The following is an 8,686-nucleotide window of genomic DNA, read 5'->3' as shown; positions in this document are numbered from 1 at the left end:
GTTATTAGGTAGGTTTCAGGGATCATCTTTCTCCTCATTCATTTAGTCAACTCTGATTCTTTGTGACCATTTGTGCTTTGAACGTGTAACACCTCCAGAATGCTTGAACTGTACAGGAATCTTCCAGACATCCAGTTATTTTTAAGAAATATTTGTATTAAATCATAAGTATAAAAAGTTCAGAGACAAAACACATTCATAAGCTTCTCTTTCAGCAGAATGAGTATAGGTAGGCCTATTATATATCTTCAGCCTGCTAGGATCAGGCCTAGTTCAAGAAACAAATATGTGATACAGTTTATTAGCATTAACTTGCAATAATTTTCCTCAGCTGTCTGCCAGCTCTTCACCGCTGTCTTTTTAAGGTTGCTTCACTACTGTTTCCTCTGTTGCTTGTCTGCCAGCTGCTGTCACACAGTCTCTCCAGACACTGCACTGCATACTTCACTCTTTTTCTGTAATCATGTCACTTGTTTCTCTGTCTCTCTCTTGTATGCATTGCTGTGCTGCTGTCTCTGTGTCACTGTCGTGTCTCTGCTGTTTTCTATTACCTCACTCGGTTACAGGTAATTTTTACTTTCCTAGTCTTTTCCTTTTTATTTCTTTTCTGGCTTATCTCTCCAGTATTGCTGCTCTTTATTGGTCTGTAGCTGTGAGTGGTTTCTCTCCTCTCCTGTACAGTGGCGGCTCCAGCTTCAGATTTCTGGGGGGGCTCAAGAGGGGCACAATGGCTGGCAGGCGGGGCTCATGGGGGGAATTTGCGGCGCGCGAAGTGCGCCGCGGCGTTCATGTGGGTGTGGTCATGACATCGTGTGGGAGGGACTAACTGTAATGTATTTGTACCAGCTAATGTAGTTGCATAAAAAAAATATAAAGTAAATGCACATAATGACAGACAGCGTTTCCCCAGCAAATGCACGTAATGACAGACAGCGTTTCTCCAGTAAATGCACGTAAGATGCACGTAAGAGACAGTGTTTCACCAGTAAAAGCATCAATCAACAATCATGTAATGAGAGACAGCTTTTCACCAGTTAATGCACATTATGACAGACAGCGTTTCCCCAGTAAATGCATGTAATAAGAGACAGCATTTCACCAGTAAATGCACGTAATGAGAGAAAGTTTCACCAGTAAATGCACATAAGAGACAGCTTTTCACCAGTAAATGCACGTAATGACAGACAGCCTTTCACCAGTAAATGCATGTAATGAGGGACAGCGTTTCCCCAGACAGCATTTCACCAGTAAATGCACATAATGAGAGACAGCGTTTCACCAGTAAATGCATGTAATGAGGGACAGCGTTTCCCCAGACAGCATTTCACCAGTAAATGCACATAAGAGACAGCTTTTCACCAGTAAATGCACATAATGACAGACAGCCTTTCACCAGTAAATGTATGCTGAGGAAACAGAGGGACAGGGGTGTCATGCTGGGAGGACAGGGGGTATTGTGAGCTGGGGAGACAGGGGTGTCATGACACCCCTGTCTCCCAAGCACATGACACCCGTGCCCCCTCCAGCACAAAACCCCTGTACTCCCAGAAAATCACACCCCTGTCCACTCCAGAACAGGCCAATACTGTCCCCCTCAACACATCACACCCCAGTCCCCTCCAGCACCTCACACCCCAGTCCCCTCCAGCACATCACACCCCAGTCCCCTCCAGTACATCACACACCTGTCCCCCCAAAAACATCACACTCCAGCCACCCCCCTCCCCCAGCATATCACACCCATGTCCCTCTGTAACCCCAGCAGCACATCTCATTCCTGCCTCTAGCACTGACCTCATCCTTCAGCCCAGGACCCCACAGCAGCTGGTACTTGAGTGGCAGCAAGAGAAGTATGTGGCTCCCATGGTCCTGGGTCTGTCTGGGGGCATGGAGGAGGAAGAAGCCATCATGCATCGCCCGCGGCTGCTAAATATACCCCCCCCCCCCCTAATTCTCCTCTGTGGTGGTGCTGCTGCTGACGCTAACACACCTCAAATCGGCGGCGAGCAGGAGATAGGAGTCAGCCAGAACAGCGCATTGCAGCCACGCGGTGAATTCAAATGCAGGAAGTGACATCATCGGTCACGTCCAGCATATAAAGTCCACCGTGCGGCTGCTATGCGCTGGTCTGGCTGATTCCTATCTACTGCTCGCCGCTGATCTGAGGTGAGTTAGCGGTGGCAGCAGCACCTCCACAGGGGAGAATGAGGGGCAGGGGCGTTGCCAGCATCCCAAAAGATTCGGGGCACTTCTGGGCACCAATAAAAGGAAACCGTGCGACATACTGTGGTGTTTGTGGGCATGGCAATGACAGGTTATATGTCACCACAACAAAAATAAGGCTAGAAGTCTCAGAGCTAGTCTACTTTAGGGGACCCAGCAGGAAACCTCATAGGGTACAGCTCTTCAATCACAGCACCCTTTACCGCACAGAGCATTGTGATTGGCTGAACAACGTGGGTGTAGTTTATTACAACCTATCTGAAACCTATAAGTTCAAGAGCATGCCGTCCACCCAATCACGTTAGCTAGATTTCCTGCTGGGTCCCCTAAAGTAGATTAGCTCCGAAGTCTCCTATAGAATCTTCCCACATAACAGCCAAAAATATCTCACACATAGCAATTTTTAGGCAGCAAATCCCCCATTTAGCAGTTAGGCACTACATCTACCACATAGTAATACAGCTGCATATGTCCCACATAGTACAGTAATTAGGCATCCATCACATAGCAATAGGACTGCATGTATCCCCCATTTATACCCTTGCATAGCAGTTAGGCAGCGTATCCCTCTGCACAGTAGTAAGGTAGCAGATGGATAGTAGGAAGTAGTAAGGTAGCAGAGCACACAGCAATTAGTGACACATACCACTTGAAAGTAGACGTTTCCCATATAGCAATTAGGCACCCTGATTTTGCACCATATCATTCATATAATAGGCAACAGGTTAGCTATTAAGCAGTCAGGTAAAGTGCATTATTTTCAGTGTATGGTGAGGATGTGTGACTGCGTTCCCTGCACAGCAGAGTAACCAAGTTCCCTGCATGCTAAGAGAAATGTACTTGGTGATCTGTCATCTATTCTAATGTATGCCCAGAATCCCTGCTTGCTTTCACAGTATCTATCCTGCTGCTGCTTTTCCCTGGATGTCATAGACTCACACTAGTCACTAGTAATTCCTCCATGTCTGCGCCTCTCCCTGGTAACAGACATCCATGATCTGCCCTCTTGTCCACTGGTGGTGTGAGTGAAGTCGTGGGGGAGAAACACTCACAGACACCGCTGATTTCTGACTACAGCATCAGACATTCCTCCAGCCTCCTGCTTCTCCTCCTCCTCTCTTCAATTCTTCCTTCCTAGTTCCTAAAAGCTTTTCAAACACCCGCGCTGTCAGCTGAAACTGTATCCCTCCGCCTTGCAGCTGCAAAATCCTGTATCCTTACGCCTTTGAGTCAGACAGCTAGTGTAAATATGCAGCAATCGGGACTATTTTGTACAGTAGAAATGCCCGTTCGGGGCACAATGGGGCTGATACCGGCACGTGCTAGAAATAAATTGAGCTAACAACGACACTGATGAGGACAGAACATTTAAGCAGCAGCAGCATGAGGGAAAGGTTTTGTTTTTTTTAAGTCCACTCAGCTCTGGGGGGGCTTTGGGGGAGGCCCACAGTTTGTCAGCTGGGGCTTCAGCCCCGGCAAGCCCCAGTGTAGCGCCGCCCCTGCTCCTGTAATGTCTGCAACTATTTCTCTTCCTTGCTTTAGTTTTAAGTTGTGCTCTCTTATCTGTGGCTGTGCTCCCTTGTCTGTGGCTTTGCCCTACTCAGTCTGTCTCACAAATTGCTGCTCTCTTTTTGTGCCTCTCCTCCATATCATCACATATCAAGCTCATTTCTTGCTGCATCATCAACTCAGTCCCAACAGCTTCCTAGGCTCCTCCCCCTCACTAGCCTTCAACTGCCAAAACAAAACTGCCATTTCCCCCAGCACATGTCTAGCTTCTCTTGCTTATTTCCTGCTCATGGGCTTCCCCTGGCAGCACCTGCAGGCTCCCTTTACAGCAGCACTTCACACAAAAAGTAATTGCATATTTAACGCTTGATGTGAGTGTCCATTGCAGTGACACACATGCACGAGGTTACACACGCCAGATTTGTCTGTCAATCACTGCTTCTTAACCTCTTGAGGACCGCGTGTTAAACCCCCCAAAGACCAGGCCATTTTTCACTTAATAGGCCACTGCAGCTTTAAGGCCTAGCTGCAGGGCCGCACAACTCAGCACACAAGTGATCCCCCCCTTTTCTCCCCACCAACAGAGCTTTCTGTTGGTGGGGTCTGATTGCCCTTCAGATGTTTGTTTATTTTTTGTATTTGCAATTATTTGTTTTTTTTTTATTTTTTTAAAAATAAACATGCCTATTTTTTTTATTTTCATTTATTCCCTCCTATACTGTTGTATGCTGTTATTGCCTGAGGAAGCAGGAATATACCTGCGAAACGCGTTGATTTGTATTCTGGAGTATGTGAATAAATTTAATTTGTTTGAAAATTGATAGTTTCATGTCTGCTTCAGGGAGGTAAGTCCACCACTGCCTCCCTAGAAAATTTGAAAGTTTTAAGGGTATTTTTATCCTGCTGGCGCCTCTGTTCTCTTGATAGTTAAAAAGATACTTTAGGTACCATTTTGCAATGACTACTATAACTACTATAACTTGAGGGGGTAACTTTTTATTCTATACAGGATGGAACAGTGCTTAGTGTGGCTTTCTAATATAAAAGAAGATTAGCTGGATAGATAAAACGGTGGCAGGAAAAAAAGGCGCCGGGTAAGGGTGGATGAAAAGGGTGCCGCCATAGACTTTAATACAATTATAATTAATATGGCAAAAAAGCAGAAAAAAGGGCGCCACAATTAATATTGTTAACAACATTAGAACATTAACGTTTTTGAAGTGCGTTATCGTTTTAGGAGCTTGCAACGTTATCATTTTTATCATAGTATTTCGTTTGTATCTACAGATTTTATGTTATTAAAGATATTATCGTTACTATGTGGAAAAGGGTGATTCTGCAGAGGGAGTGGTTTGGGTTAGGCACCACCCAGGTAGCAGTTAGTTTTAGGCAACACCAGGGGGGGTGGTTACGGTTAGGCACCACCAGTTGGGTGGTTAGGCACAACCGGGGGGGTTAGGGTTAGGCACAACCGGGGGGGGTTAGGGTTAGGCAACAACCGGGGAGTTGGTTATGGTTAGGCGCCACCAGGGGAGTGGTTAGTTTTAGGCACCAGCAGAGGAGGACTCTGTGTGAGAGTAGGGTTGGGTTAAGCTGTATTGTTGAATTAGGTTACGATTTTTAACATTAATATCTTTTCGTTATTATTTCCCGGCTGTTTTAACATCGGAATTCATTGTTAACCAAGTTTGACAACGATGTTTATCGTTATCAGATTTCGTTATCCACCTCTGCCCTTTTTTCACGGCGCCCTTTCTTCATGCACGTGATAAAACAAATGGTTAACATGTTCATCATCACAATTGACATAGTGAACTCACATTATTATGCCCAGCAGTGTATCCAGAGTCACTATGCCTGGCATCATACCTCTCAACACACATACTTATACTTATTTCACGGTTGTCTACAATAGAGTTGCTTGAGAATGCCTCTGATTATTTCCTACATTGTTCAGTCCAACAGGGCAGAACATTCTGGATTTAAAAGGGAAATTGTAGCGAAAATAACATAATAAAATTTATAACATTGCTTATGTTCTACAATATTCATTTGCAGATTATTTAGTCAGTGTTTGCTCATTGTAAAATCTTTCCTCTCCCTTATTTTGAAATGTATCACTAGTGGTGATTTCTGTAGTTCTGCCAGGTGATCTGTATGGAATGTTTGTTACTGAAAGTTCTATGCACAGGTAAGAATACTGCTTGCAGGGCTTTTGGAAAAAAGCTGTTATTTCCCACAATGCAATGAGGTTCACAGATAGAAAACTGTCAGGACCTTGGTCATGACTTCACACTGCAGGAGAGGTTTCACCACAATAACAGCCATACAGACCTCCCCTGATGATCTATTCAAAAAAAGGTAAAGATTTCTCATGGAAAAAGGGATATCAGCTACTGATGGGGATGAACTCCAATCCTTAGTTAAAGTTCCTCTTTAAAGCAAACCCGTGACTTTGCCAACTAAAAAGTGAGGTCTTGTTCCTTCAGTGGCTTCTCTGATCCTCCTGCAGCCCACTAATGGTTGCTGAGACCCACTGTTCTTTATTTGGGGCCACAATTCTGTCTGTGAGCTGCACTGCGCAGGCACAATGACAACCAGCCACCTGTGCAGTAACACAACGCCATGCCCGGGGGAAGAAAGTGGTGCACGAGCGATGCTGTGTCTATGTATGAACAAGTGCACACTGCGCAGGTGCACAATAGTATGCACCTGCGCAGTGTGCCCTTGCTCATACATAGACGGGAGTGTAGCTGTACAAACCTACTCAACGAGCTCTTGTGAAATAGGTTAAGAGGGTCCCAGTGCTGGAATGGAGCGCTCGAGGGGGATGAGGGAGCCTCTGGATTTTTCAAACGCTTTCCTCTACCCGGGCAGATATGTAATTTTTGATTTTCTAAAGATGATTTTATGTACACTTTAAAAGGTCTTGAATCCAAACACCATTGAAGTTTGGTGTTCGGGAAGCCCATCACTTGTCTGAAGAACATGTTACTATCTATATATATAATAGAGTAAGTGCCTCAACCTTCAAACAAGAAGAAGAAGTAGCGCCCTGCCCCCAGGGCTGGTCCAAGCAAGAAGAAGGGGCTGGTCCAAGCATGAAGAAGTAGTGTCATATCAAACCAAGGGCAAAGAAGGATAATTTGCATATTCAGTAGCAGTGCATTGTGGGTAACCACAAATGTCCACTTATAGCTGCATTTTTGCAGATTTGCTTCTGTTTTAAGAAAGAAAATTACACCAAGCTTTGCATTTTTTAGTAGGAGGGCTTTTTGGTCTCTTTTATCCTCCTATACATTCTTAGTAGTTTGGGTCACCCTGAGCTGCTTGGTTACTCTGCTGTACTGGTCCAAGCCCTATCTCATACAGCTTTATCAATCCCCGCTATGTACTGATGAGGATTGAATGTCTGAAATAGACTGTCACATGTGGGTTTGATATGACAGTGTAAAACTTAAAACTATAGCCTTGCTTAACTTACCAAAGGTGAAAAGGATAAATTTGCATATTTAGTAGCAGGGCAGTGTGGGTAATCACAATTTTTCACTTATAGCTGAATTATTACAGATTTTCTTCTTTTTTAAGAAGGCAAATTACACCAAGCTTTGATTTTTTTTAGTAGAAGATCTTTTTGGTCCTTTGTATCCACCTATACATTCCAAGTGGTTTGGGTCACCCTGAGCTTTTTGGTTACTCGGCTTCTCGGCCTTTTGGCTAAGATCAAGTGTAGTATCTGTTCTTGAAATTTTTGGGGGGACCTGGAAGGATGGCACTGTGGCAGGGTGTCCTTCCTGGTCGTAATTCCCAGGAGTTGATTGAATGGAGCTATACCATGGTCGAGGCTGAATGGCTGAGGGCTTTGCTTAGGCGTACTGCCCCTGGAAGTGGCGCTCCAGGTGCACCTGAAAAAACCTGAGATGTGGCAGATCTCAGGCGGAAGTAGGGTGCTTTGGTCTGTACTACCCATATGCATCGCCAACTAACGCAGCTCCCCGGCCTTTTGGCTAGGGAGAGTGCGGAATTTTTATCACTCCGGCCGAAAGGTCGGGGCCAGCTTGCTGGCACCGGGGACTTCGGTTCCCACCCGGCTCCCTCTCGGGGGAGCCACCCGGTCCATGTGGGATGCCACATGGCCAGGCCCTTTGGGTAACCACTGGGCACAGTAGGGGTCCTCCTCGGAGGACTCCAGGATCCTTCAACCCCTCGGGTGTTGGAGGATGCCACCCCCTGAGCCGATGGCAAAGGGGGAAGGTTCCCTTCGGGGAACAACCGGAAGGGCCCTGCTGTATTGTGGGGCCCGTGGCTACTCGTGCACGTTTTGTGGGGGTGCTTTAGGGCACTCACGCTTTTTCCGTGCACGGGGCTAATAGCCTTGCTGACCGGGACTCCTGTTGCATGCAACAGGAGCCAAGACAAGCTAAAAAAAAAAAAAAAAAAAAAAAATATAGGCTGTCACGTGTGGGTTTGATATGGCATTGTAAAACTTAAAGCTGTAGGCTTGCTTGACTTTCCAAGGGTGAAAAGGAATAATTTGCATATTTATTAGTGGTGCGTTGTGGGTAATCACAAATGTTCACTTATAGTTGAATTATTGTAGATTTTCTTCTGTTTTAAGAAGGCAAATTGCACCAAGCTTTGATTTTTTTAGTAGAAGGTTGTTTTGGTCCCTTTTATCCACCTATACATTCCGAGTGGTGTGGGTCACCCTGAGCTGCTTGGTTACTGTATATACTTGCATATAAGCCTAATTTTTCAGCACAAAAAATGTGCTGAAAAGTTACCCCCTCAGCTTATATGTGAGTCAGTGGATCAGAATAGATGGTGGAGAAAGTTTTGTTACTGGCAGAGGAGCATAAGGATCGTGCACTAGTGATCCTGCTCTCAGCAGCTGGCTACCTGCTGTGCTCATGCCTTGCATCTCTTGCAACATGCTCAAGACTACCTGTGTACC

General features: G+C 45.5%; 1 pseudogene; it reads left to right on the top strand.

The window, feature by feature from the left end:
* Positions 1-7,429: 7,429 nt before the first annotated feature.
* Positions 7,430-7,556, top strand: LOC137533144 (U2 spliceosomal RNA; annotated as a pseudogene).
* Positions 7,557-8,686: the final 1,130 nt, after the last annotated feature.

This window comes from Hyperolius riggenbachi, chromosome 1 (genome assembly GCF_040937935.1).
Source record: "Hyperolius riggenbachi isolate aHypRig1 chromosome 1, aHypRig1.pri, whole genome shotgun sequence".
Taxonomy (NCBI): Eukaryota; Metazoa; Chordata; class Amphibia; order Anura; family Hyperoliidae; genus Hyperolius; species Hyperolius riggenbachi.
This window is presented reverse-complemented; position numbering and strand designations above follow the sequence as displayed.